Consider the following 11264-nt stretch of genomic DNA (forward strand, 5'->3'; position numbering starts at 1 on the left):
GCGATTTCGAAACAAAATCGTGAAAACCTAAAGAACCCCTAAAAATGTGTACTTAAATCGCGATTTATTTGAAAATCCCTCCGGCGATTTTTTTTGTTTCTTGATATTTCTCATCTATGAGCATTGTAGTTTCAGAATCTGCAAAAACTTCCCAGATGTAAGCACCTTCCATTTAAAATTAGTTAAGGCGCACCGTGAATAAGTGTGTCTTATTTTGAGAGTCATTCATCCCGATAGCAGCATTTAATCAGGAAACATGGACTTGCCCACGAAAAACATAATATCGCTGTAAACAGGGGTACTAGGAGTACCTTGGATAAAAATTCCCAAAAGATTTTCGCACAGACCCTTAACCCCACTTAAACAAAAACATTGATCATTTGGTACCCTAAGGAATCGACCGATAGGGCCCACTTTTGGACATAAACAAAGTTTGGATTTTAGCGGATACTTTCGAACTTTTGTGTGGGAAGTACCGGAAGGAGTGGACCTATAATCACCATCTCCGAATTTCATCTAATATTCTAGGAAATATTACGATATGCAAAGTGTGGACCAACGCAATATTCGGTTCGGTATTTGTAGTGCACACCAGCCACTGATCATGCTGGGGTTGTCTACAGTTTTCTGGTAATTTTCTCAAAAAGTATGGACTTGTACAATCATAAGAGGGGCATTGAGTGCAACCTGTTCCAAGAAAAATCAAAGCGATTCGAGAGGAGGTTCTAACCTGCACTTTCCCGAAATTTGATGTGGGAGGTATCCGAAGGAGTCGACATATATAGTCCATATTCTAGCCTGATCTATGTCTAGCAGAAATATTACGATATGCAAAGTATCGACCAAATCGGTTAGTGCCTTCGAGAGCTATCGTGTGCAACATTTTAGGGAAAAGTTTTGAGTTTTTGTGAGGGAGGTACCAAAAGGAGTGGACCAACAAGGCCCATCTTAGAACATGATTTAAGTTTGGGCAAAGCACATTTTGCCCGTATGAAAGCATAAATGCTGCGGGTATAAAAATAAGCTAATTCAGTTATAAAATGTGCTATACTAGCACTAGAGTTGTGCCTAAGGAACTATATGGAACTATCTAGTTCACTTCGCAGTTCCAATGGCCCATATATTTTTCTTTGAACAAACTGCGTATACTTAATATAACACGTTATATTTCATGATGTTACTCATACGTTTTGGAACTAGTACAAGGAACTAGGAACTAGATTACCCAACTCTAACTAGCACACATTCATCGCAAAACTATCCGTTTCAGACAATTTGGGGTCGATCTTGTCATGTATATGACCCAATTAAAATTACGGATGAGTACGATAAAATACAAATTGTTTCCGATTGTTCGTAATACTTTGTCCACATATGTATATATGCCAGCGACTGGGTGACGTAAGGGGTGGATGATACCAAGCAGCGGTCTTGACTGGCTTTAACATGACAGGGTTAGTAACTCACCCCGTTAAGAGCATCTCCTATAAAAAAGACTAACCCATCTAAAGTTGAAGACCAGAAACCATTTAAGGACCATGTTCTGCGAATCTGCACCTGTAATGTCAGGACTTTGTACAGAGCAGGGGTACTCGGTAAGTACAAACATGATATTAAAGCCTTACAGGAAGTGCGATGGAATCGGGCAGAAGTAAATATAACAAACGACTGCTAACTGTATTATAACTGCCACGCAACGAAACATGAGCTATGTATGGATTTATAGTAGATCGAAGGCTTAAAAATCTCGTCTTCATTTTCACTCCGGTTGATGAGAGAATTATCAAACTCCATATAAAAGGAAAGTTTTTTAACATCAGTCTCATTTGCGCCCATGTCCCGACATAAGACATAGATGCACAGACCAAGGATATATTCTACGAGCGCCTAGATAGGGCATATGCTAAAATTGGGAGGGAAAATATCTATGGTCCCACGGTCGGCAAGTTCAGCCTTTTTGAGGTAACATTTGATAATGGAATGAAGCTGATCGATTTTGATCGGGTAGTGAGCCACGTATCCCCATATCGGAAAACAAGAAACCAGAGTGATCATGCTGTGATATACGGAAGACACTCGTTCAGTGTGTAAGATGTCCGATCGATTCGGACGATTTCCTTGTAGCAGCAAATGTACGCACTTGTCCTAATTTTGCGGCAAGATTGTCATCTAACACGGGACTGAAGCCGGATGTCAAGAAGCTGCAAACACAACAGATAACACAGACCTACTCCGCTCAACTGACCCACATTCTGGAAGGCGGCACTGTTTGTCCCGAAACTCTATACTTGGGAACCAAAAACCGCCACCTAAAAATCTATGGTACGGTGAGGGGTATCGTAAGGCTACTGAAGAAAAGAACGCTTCATACAAAGCAATACTACTTTCAGTAGCAGCGCGAAGCATGAAAGAAAAATATTGGGAGAAGAGGAGAGAGGAGAAACATATTTTCAGGAGATAACAGTAAAAAGTATCAGTCTACTTGGCCGACAGAGATATATCATCTGCCTCGGTCCTAAAGAGAAGAAGACGTCTATATAATGCGATGAACAACGTTTGGACCAAATCGGTTTCCCTCTTCGAGGGTTATCTTAGGTACTACCCATTGTAAATTATAAAGACAGGCTTTTATGTAGCTTTTGGGCCATTATCTCAAGAAGTGCCATCCAACCAGTGCACATGGGATTTTTTACCATTTTCTGAGATCAGGCCCCTGGAAAAACGTGTACTGTCGTGCAGTGAATACAAGTTGTTAGAAGCATAAGCAAAACGATTCGAGAGCAGGCCTGCATTTTTCCCACATTTTGTGTGGGAGGTACTCGAAGGAGTGGACGTATATAGTCCATATTTGAACCTGAAAAATATGAACCAAAATCGGTTACTGCCTTAGAGAGTTATCGTGCGCACTACTTTAGCGACAAGTTTTTAACTTTTGTGGGCGAGGTACCTGAAGCTCTATCTTCAAACTTCAAACAAACTGGGGAAGGTACCTAAAGGAGGGACCGATATGAACTGTCATATATGCCTAGAAATCTCAAGATGTACAAAGTATGGACCAAATCGGTTTCTCCTTTCAAGAGTTATCGTGTGCACAATTTTTCGACTCCAAATTATCTGAAACGGAAACATACTTATTTCGTTGAGGCACATTTTGCCCGTATGAAAGTGTATATACCCTCGTTAGCATAAATGCGTGAGAAACTCGAGATGTTCAGGAGTCAGAACGAAGTGCGAAAAGTTTACCAGAGAGCTCAAGACTCGTGGCGTAATGCTGATAAGGAGTATGCATCAGTTAATTAGCGAAATTTTTTCTATATCCCGTCCACAAGGAAGATGTCAAGAAGGTTTGTGCAAACTACAGAGGCAGGGACGTACGCAGGATTTCATTTCGGGGGGGCACAACTTGACCAAAAATAATGAAAAATTCAAATGTTGTGTAGCGTTACGTAAAGCTATTTTAAGGGGTTATGGCCACTTATAAGCATGAGAAAAGCCATTTTAATGCATTTTTTATAAAAAATCCATTAAACCTTAAGTTGCCTTCTATTTTTTTTTTTTTTTTTTTTTTTTGAAAGCCCTGTTTTTACTAAAGCAGTTTGCGGTATCCACTGTAGTTTGAAAAAGAATAAACCGATCAGCATATATTTTTGTGGGATCATTACGAACCTAATAATACTGTCCATTATCGAAAAGGAATTAAAAAATCAATTTTTAAAAATTTTGAACAGTTAAAATCAAAATTTCGATTTTAACAAAAACAAAACACCGTACAAAATTGATATTTTTTCTGACTCCGTCAGCAGTTTTTTTTAAAGACTCTCTCTGTTAAGCACATAATTTATGTGTACAATAGTCCCACAAAAACATATAAAGTGCCACTTCGAGGAAAAGACGTTTTTAGTTTCTATGCTATATACAAAACACAATAAATGTTTCCCTTCGAAATTTTTGTCCGATGGACTGGAAATTTTGGCACATATTCTATTCTATATTTTATATGAAATAATGGTACAACGTATATAAATTCAATAGAAAGAATTCATAATATTTAGTCCCAATTTACATTAGGCGAGTTTACTTGCGGCAAGTCTTAGTTTGTAGGAGAGACACGTAAGGGGTATGGAAGTGGAAAAAAATTGCTCGTACCGGCAATTTTCAGGCAATTCCTTTTATATTTTTCATTTTTGACATTATTTTCATTGTTTTGAAAACAAAACTTGCAGAAACAGAATCGTTTAATGTAAATTGGGACTAAGGATACAATTTTAAATATTTACAGAGTAGGATATTTAGAATTGAAAATAGACAAAATCGGGCCACGTTCGGTAATGTCGCCATATAAAATTTATTGAAGTATATTGAAGTTTTTAATCATACAGGTCCACGATATGGTTTATCGCAGAATTTTACAACAACAAAGAATTGCCGTTGTCTTTGCTATGGCAAGATTTTCACTATTTCGATGATTTTAGCCTAATTATACCCTCAGCCTTTAGGCTAAGGAAGGTATATACACTTTGATACGATGAAAATGTGGCTCATCGAACTAATGGTATAAGTATGTTTGGACGAAATGTGTTTCAGACAATTTGGAGTCGATCTAGCCATGTCCGTCCGTCTGTCTGTCATTCCAGCTGGCTGGAGCGCACGATAACTCTCGAACGGATGAACCGATTCGGTTCAAATTTTAGCTTTCGTAATATTTTGCCCAAACTTAGTTTAAGTTCGAAGACGAGCTACATCGGTCCACTCCTTCCGGTTCCTCCCCCACAAAAGTTCGAAAATGTTCGGAAAGTTTATGCGCACGATAACTCTTGAAGGGAGTGACCGATTTGGTCCATACTTTGTATAGTGTAAACTTTCAGAGTAATATGAGGTTCCAATATGGTCTCAATAGGTCCACTCCTTCGGGTACCTCAGTTTAGGGCCATCTCTCGAATCGCTTTGACTTTTGTTTTAGCAACATGTATTCACTGCCCTCCATATGACGGTACAAGTTTCATCAGAGGCAAGTCCATACTTCCTGAGAAAATAGCATGAAAGTAGCAAAAAACCCCTATGACACCGTGTAAGGTGGTTGGAGCGCAAGATAACTCTCGAACGGATCTGCCGATTCAGTCCAAAATATGGTCTTAGTAATATTTGTCCAAACATAGTTTAAGTTTGAAGATAAGTCATATCGCTCCACTCCTTCAGGTACCTCCCCACAAAAGTTCAAAAATGTTCGGAAAACTTGTTCGTATGGTAACTCTTGAAGGGAGTGGCCGAATTGGTCTATACTTTACACATCCTAATATATCTACCAGATATAGATCATGTTCAAATATGGACTATATTTGTCCACTCCATCCGGTACCTCCCACACAAAATTTCGGATAAGTTCACTTTAAGACTAGATATCGAATCACTTTGATTTTTGTTGAAGCAACTTGCATTCGCTGCCTCATTTACGATGATAAAGTTTTTTTAGGGGCAAGTCCATACTTCTTGAGCAAACAGCCCGAAGAGTGTAAAAACCCCCTGTGGCACCATATGTTGCGGCTGGAGATCCACTTCCATAACGGTCAATGTCGATCCATTTATTTTAGTATCTCCTCCGCAAAACGTTTGATCTTTAATCCTAATCAACATTTTTGTCGGTTCAAACGCCAACAATTTTTAAAACCCCCTAAATACATACGTATTTTGGGAAAAAATTGTTTCAATATACACTGGCTGAGGGTATATCTCTGTCGGCAAAGCCGACTGATACTTTTTTACTTGTTTTTAAGAATATCGGCTGCCGTTGTCGTTGATATGTTTCCAAATGAAAACATTAAGAAAAATTTAACAGTTTTGGAGATATGGTGCGAAATGTATACAAATTATGGAATTTTTAGATATATTATAAAATTTATTTTTTTATTTCTCCAAATATTTTATTTTGGTCCTTATCTACAAATTTGCTGCAAAGGACAGAAGAAGATTTGCATTGGTTTCAGAGATATAGCCCCGAGTTTTTTAAAAAGTCGATATTTAACAATGTTTAGTTGGGACCATAAAATCCAATCTGTATCTGACTCAACTAAACGGAACCAGGGCTTTTGTACTTTACAGACGTACATTCAAAAAATCCTCACTTCAAATTATTTACACAAGATTACCTTAAAAATGTTGCACAGTGTTATTTACCGAAAGAGATAGATTCTGATACCTGGATTATTTTTACTTTTAATATTATGTTACAAAAGAAGCGTTATAATTTGTTTTCTTAATTGTACGATTAGAAGTTTTTGGACTCGATGACAAACACTTTGATGGACTTAGTTCTATATAGTTTTGACAAATAACAATCGATCCTTATTGAACCCCACATAATTATTCACTAATAATTATTTGAGAGACACTCCTCTCGATAGTTACCACGCCCATAAGCTTTTTAGTTGGCCACCGTAGTATTTAGAGCTTTGTCAGGAAGCATAAACTTGTCCACGAAAAGTAGGATATCGCTGTAAACAAGACTACAAAATGTCCAAAGAATCATCGACCCGTCTTTAAACTGCAGTTATGTTAGACTTGTATAAGAGACCTGAAGATGTTGTCCAAAAATATTCTCTTGGACCTTGTACATCAAGGTCCAAGAGAATATTTTTGGACAACATCTTCAGGAAGTAATCTTGCGAACCATATTAGGTTCGATTTTAGACCGAAACGGTTAGTCCCTTCGACCATTTTAGTGAACATTTTGAACTTTTATGGCGGAGGTACCGATATGACTTAAATTTAATTTGGACAAAACATTACGAGATCCATAACTTGGACCGAGAGTTATCATGAGTTCCAACCTGCCAGACAAAACAGAGATACAGACGGACGGGCGGTGGTAAGTACTTCCATCTTGACTGAAACGAATATCGTCCAAACATATGTGAAGTCTTAAATCATTATTTTCGTAATCTAAAGTCTGAGGTAACAATTATACTTCGGTAATGATAAGTAAAAATCAAGTGACGCACAAAAATTCATTTGTCTTCATTATTTTCTCATACTGTTTAGCAGCAAATTTGTCTAAAACAGAATAAACAAATTTTGGCTATGGCAGTTAAACAAATTTCTATTTGGCTTTCAATATGTAGTCCACGAAGGACCGACCCTTCATACATTTTATTCAATAGATTTTTTTTATATATTTCCATTCCCTTATAACTGAACTCGTTATTTTTGTTATAACCGGATGAGTTTTAAGCCTCGAGAGCTCTATACAGTTCGAATAAATAATACACATGGGGTATATTCATTAAGGAATTAGCATTTGATAGTGGTATGATATGACATGAAGAAGTAATTCAGATTTTATTGGAAGTTTCTCCCAAAAACAGCTTACAAACAAAAATTTTTAAACTATTTTCTTACAAAACTTGTTAATGATGTACATTTTCTGTTCAGAAACTTAAGAAAATATAAGTTTTAATTTGAAATCTTCAAATATACAAACATTTTATGAGAAAAAATATAATAACTAGTTACAGTAGCTTAAAAAATTTTGTTCGACCAAACCATTTCGGCGGGGCCCGGCCCCCCGTGCTCCCCCCCCTGCGTACGTCCCTGTACAGAGGCATAAGTCTCCTACCAATCGCATACAAAATGCTGTCGAGCGTACTTTGTGAACGTCTTAACCCTATGGTCAATAAAACTTATTTTAATCGGGTCATACCAAAGCAGTTTAAGACCTGGTAAATCTGACCAAACTGACTGACCAAATCTTCACACTGCGCCAACTACAGGAGAAGACCCAGTAATGACAGATCGACACCTACCACCTGTTCGTCGATTTTAAGGCCGCCTTCGACAGCCCAATTAAATCAAAGGTGTTCCAAGCCATGTCTGAATTTGGCATCTCTTCCAAACTAATACGATTATGTAGGATGACATTGTCTGACCCAAGATCACCTCTTAAAATAGGAAATAACTTATCCGAACCTTTAAAAACAAAGCGAGGTTTCAGACAAAACTTCGATGGAGAGACAAAGTTAAAGAAGAAGGGCAGAAAAAGAAGGGCATAAAATTGGTGCGTTTCAAAATCCATTCCTATTTCGGCTTTTGGAAGAAGACGTTCTGGTTAGTATAAAAACCATCTAAAAACAATATGCCGGTGACCTGTTAAATTTGCAGACTGAGATATACCCTCAGCTTTCGACAGTACAAAAGACACAAATTATTCCATTGTCCAATAGATTGCGAGCTGATTCTTGATTTCAACAGACAGATGGACGGTCAGAGGGACATGGGTATATTGACCCAGAGTTTCCGACGATTATTTTGATGTGTTACAAACGGAATACCAAAACGTGGTCTTATGTCCGCAAGTTTTTTGACCACTTTGAACACCAAATGCCAAATTACATCCAACAAGCGGGCGGTACAATTATATGAGACTATTGCAAATCGTGAAGCTATGTCCTCAATTTTTGGATGGAGAAGTCTATTCGACTTTTCGACTTCAAAATACAAAATTACATCCTATTTTTGCTAAAATTGTAATTATACCATCAGCATTTATGCATACGGCAAAAAGGTGCCCCATCGAAATAATGGTTTTAGAACCCCAGAATGTTTGGACGAAATCCGTTTCAGACAATTTGGAGTTGATTTAGCCATGTCCGTCCGACTGTCTGTCTGGCTGGCTGGCTGGAGTGCACGATAACCCTCGAACGGATGAACCGATTCGGTTCAAAATTTGGCTTTCGTAATATTTTGTCCAAACTTAGTTCAGTTCGAAGATGGGTTATATCGGTCCACTACTTCCGGTACCTCCCCCACAAAAGTTCGAAAATGTTCGGAAAATTTGTGCGCACGATATGCACATCCTACCAGGATTAGGTAAGGTTCTAATATGGCCTCAATCGGTCCACTCCTTCGGGTACCTCCCACACAAAATTTCGGAAAGTTCAGTTTAGGACCTGCTCTCGAGTTGCATCAAGGGCAAGTCCATACTTCCTGAGAAAATACACCGTGTGTAGTGGTTGGAGCGCAAGATAACTCTCGAACGGATCTGCCGTTTCGGTCCAAGATTTGACTTTCGTAATATTTTGCCCAAACTTAGTTTAAGTTTAAAGATAAGCCATATCGATCCACTCCTTCAGGTACCTCCCCTACAAAAGTTCGAAAATATTCGGAAAAATTGTGCGCACGATAACTCTTGAAGGGAGTGAGCGATTTACTTTACACATTCTAATATATCTACCTGATATAGATCAGGTTCAAATATGGACTATATTTGCCCACTACTTCGTGTACCTCGCACACAAAATTTCGGATAAGTTCACTTTAAGACCTGCTCTCGAATCACTTTGAGCGGTTGTGTAAGCGGTGTAAAAAACCCCTATGGCACCATATGTACATACATATGTATGGAGAGCACGATAAATCTCGAACTGATCAACCAATTTGGTCCAAAATTTGGCCTTCATAATATTTTGTCCAAATTTAGTTTCAGTTCGAAGATGGGCTATACCGGTCCACAACTTCCGGTACTTGACCAAAAATTTTAAAAATGTCTTGAAGGGGGCAGTCTATTTGGTCCAAACGTTGGATCTTCTAATATTTTGTCCAAATTTAGTTTAACTTCTAAAATTGTACATATCGGTCCCCTACTTAGGATACCAAAGTTATACGATGACCCACTGAAATGACTGGTGGGCGCGATATTTATCGAAAAGATATGACTCCCAAATAAGATCCACTTCCGTAATTGACTATGTCGGTCTATTCCTTCTAGTTCCTCCTCCGCAACACTTTAAACTTTAATACCAATTCACATTTTTGTAGGCAAGTTCAAATATCCACAAAGGCCACAAAATTCTGAAATACAATAAATACATTCGATCTGTCCGTAGATGAAAGTTTCAATTCACATAGGCTGATGGTATATCTCTGTCGACAAAGACGACTGATACTATTTTAAAACTCAAAACTACTTGAAAAAATATCGTATCATGGGGCTATCCAAAACGTGGACCTATATCTTATGTTGTTACAGAAGTTTTTTGACCACTTTGAACCCAAAATGCCAGTTTAGTCCAAACTATCGATAGAACTTCGAAATGTCTGAAATCTGCTAGTACCGTCTCTGCTAGTACGTGGACCTATTTTCCAATTTTTGTTAGATAAGTTGTTTTTTTTTTTTCAATTGGACCTATATCTTATGTTGTTACAGAAGTTTTTTGACTACTTTGAATCTCAAATGCCAGATTACATCCAGTTTAGTCCAAAATATCAATAGAACTTCGAAATGTCTGAAATCTGCTGGTACCACTATTCAAAAACGTGAACCTATTTTCCAATTGGAACCCCAAATTCCAAATTACATCCAATTTGGGCCGAAAAAGGCAATTAAAACATTAAAATACCTAAAATCAGGCGATCTCAAAATACAAAATTACATCTGATTTTTATTGAAAATGAAGCTAAATACACAAAAAATACCTAAAGTTGGGTGGTACTGTTCTTTTGGGGGCTTTCCAAAACATGGGCCTATTGCCAACATTTTGGCATAAGAGTTTGTTGATTACTGAGAACCCTAAATGCGTAATTACAACTGCTTCGGAGAAAATATGTAGCTAAAAATTCAAGATACCTGAAATCAGGCGCTACAGTTATGTTGGTGCTACTCCAAAACTTGGGCCTAAGTACACAATTTTTAGTAGAGATTTTTTTTTTGCCACTGGGAACCCAAATTACCTAAATTAGGACTAGTCCAAAAATTTGGGCCTATTTAGCCCATCTCCGAACTTGACATGCCTACGAACAAAATACGCATCTTTGACAAATGTTAGTTTCCAATCTCAATTTTTTGGTTGCTAGAGTGATTACCACAGACGAACGGAAGGACGGACATTTTCACATGTTACCAAAATAAACAAACAAGTCGCAGTTGGAAGTGTAGGGTATGCAAACAAAATCGAATTTTGTCACATAAACAATAACAACAAAATTATTATGTTCATTGTTTGTTTTGCAATAGAATTGGATCAAATTGGATTAGTGGAAATGGACTAAAAAACAATATAATAGATTTATATGTTTGGGATGTATGACAGATGATTTTTATTTTTTCGTAAATACAGTCTTTTCCCATTCACCTAAATGAAAACGAAAAACAAAGTCTATATAATTGTCACCACGATACGCAGCATCATCATAGCTGGTGGCATAGACACATCGACAATTGACGTATACAAGACCTTTTAAGTCATTTATGTTCAACACTTCTGATTTTGAACATG

Source organism: Musca autumnalis, unplaced genomic scaffold (assembly GCF_047663935.1).
Source record: "Musca autumnalis isolate F117 unplaced genomic scaffold, ASM4766393v1 scaffold_128, whole genome shotgun sequence".
Lineage (NCBI taxonomy): Eukaryota > Metazoa > Arthropoda > Insecta > Diptera > Muscidae > Musca > Musca autumnalis.